The sequence below is a fragment of the Solanum pennellii genome, chromosome 11 (genome assembly GCF_001406875.1).
Source record: "Solanum pennellii chromosome 11, SPENNV200".
Taxonomy (NCBI): domain Eukaryota; kingdom Viridiplantae; phylum Streptophyta; class Magnoliopsida; order Solanales; family Solanaceae; genus Solanum; species Solanum pennellii.
This window is the reverse complement of record NC_028647.1, coordinates 9067125-9069708: the sequence shown is the minus strand read 5'-3', so window position 1 is coordinate 9069708 and position 2584 is coordinate 9067125.

Below are 2584 nucleotides of genomic sequence, written 5' to 3'. Positions count from 1 at the left end.
TGTCTTCTTCTCTTTATGATTATATTCTTATGAGCTTGATTTTATAACAATATATTATTTTTGTGGTCAAATATTTTTTTTGTTTGACTTAATTTTCTTCTCTTTTTTATTTTTTAAATTTTGTAGGAACATCAAACAAATTTCATTGAACATACATTCATGTATCAGTAAGAGGAAAATTCAACAGTGCACCAAAATAACAACAACAATTAGAATGAAGACAAAAAGAACAAGCAACAGCAAAAGAACAACAAAATTGACACAACACACTGCAAGCTAAACTAAAGATGAGGAGAATAGATATTAGAATGAACAAAAACATCGTTGCTCTTTTACTTTGTTTGTTCTTCGTTCTGATGATGGAGTGTTATTTTTTCATGAAAAGAGAAAGAGATGATTTCTCATGATATTTATGAAGATACTGATGTAAGAAGAAAAATCATGTAATAATCAAATTTCTTCAAAATATAAAGAGTTTTTGAAATGAGATTGCACTATAATTTCTTCTTCTACAAAAATTAGATATTAAGAGAAATAATCATTTTGATTGAGAAACTTATAGAATGAATAATAAGTGGTCAAAGAGCAAGAAAAATTATTTAGAAAGATTTAATTTATTTATTGAATCATATTAAATTAGGATGAGAATAAGGAGAAATCTACCAATATTTTAATTTCACTTTTTTTGTTTTTCCTTAAAACATATTTCTAATTTATTTTTCCTTATCTATGTTTAATTAAAGTTTATTTTTATTATCTTTTATATATTTTTAATTGAAGTTTGTCTATATTTTTGTAATTTTTTTTGTTTTTATATTTGATGTTTATTTCTAATTCAACAAACGAAAATTTCACTTTCAAATTTTATTGAATATCAAAGCTGACCATATTTAATTTCATTCATCATTAATTTTACTTCCTTGCCTTAATTTGATCTGTTTATTATAATTTATATCATTTCTTTAAATTGCTTCTTTCCTTTTTCTTTTTCCTTACATTTTTTTATTTATTTGTTACCAGATAATAGTTATTATAAATTGATAAGAATTGCATGTATATTTTACAAAATTTAATTTATTTTATTTAAATTAAACTTAGTTCATTTCTTCTGCGAAAAGTTTCGTATTTATATGTAATATTAAAGTTAAAATTAGAAAAGAAAGACAACCTTCTCACTTCAAATATTTATTTATTTTATCATATTTTTTGACATTATCTCTTATATTTTCTTAAAATAATTGCTAAAAATTATGTCTAGATTTATTTATTTATTTTTCTAATTCTTATTTTGTGTATTTTACCTAATTTTTAATGAAATTTTTACCTTGAAATTTTGCACAGTATCAAATATGACCATACTTAAATACTTTCATCTTAGATGCTATTAATGTTTTAAAATTTTCTTTCCTTAAACTCATCATTAATGTAATTTATATCATTTCCTTAAATTATTCTTTTACTTTCTTTGTTCTTTTTATTTATTTATTTTAAAACTAACTGTCATAACTTTAAAAAAATGCATTTTTATTATGCATAAATAGACTTTAATTTGTCATTTATTTCTAATTCCATTTTTTCCTCTTAAAACGTTTCTTTTTTCTTATCCATCTTTAATTATATTTTTTTTTATTTTATATAATTTTAATTGAAGTTTGTTTTATTTTCTTTCATATATATATATATATATATATACATAACCGCGCTTCGCACGGTGATAAACTTCATCTATTAACTTGCATCTCTTTCTAGTTTAATGAAATAACATATGACCAGTTGAATTGACATCTCAGCAAGTCCTTCAAAATCGTTGATGATACTTATTTGCATTGTCAAAAGACATTGTTACTTCTTTTTTTTTTATTTCGAATAGTACATTCAAAACATGTAAAGCTTTGCGAATTTTAATCTAATATTAAAAACATGTTTATTTATGTTGGGTCTGACTAATTTGGATCCATGAAAATAGACATTTTAACTTCAATACAATATGCATTATGTTTGTGACCTTTATTTGATAGAATATGAGAATGTTATGACACTGCCATCATTATTTTTTTGCGGGATAATATATAGACATACACCTAAGCTTGACTTCAAATGTTAAGTTAAAAAATACTCTGATTTCGAGTCTCTATATATAAATGCATTAATTCATCTCCTCCATGTTAATTAACCACTGCCACTTGTAAAATGATACTCTTGTAGAGTGTGTTTGGTATGAAGGAAAACATTTCTGGAAAATGTTTTCCAATTTTTTCATGTTTGGTTGGGACAAAAGTTTTGAAAAATATTTTCCAAATCAACTCATTTTCCTCAAAATCAAGGAAAATGACTTCCCTTCAAAAATTAAGGAAAACATTTTCCAAAACTCTCCTCCAATTTCAAATTACAATTTCTTTTTTGGAAAAAACATCGATTTTAAAAAAATATTTTCAATTTCAAAATTTTATTTTTTCCCCCGATATCTGCCCCCCCCCCCACCGGCCAGCCCCTCCCCATAAAATTAATTTTGCTTTATTAAAATATTTTCAACTTAAAATTTTTATTTTTAAACTCCTACCTCCCCCCCCGGCCAACAACCCAC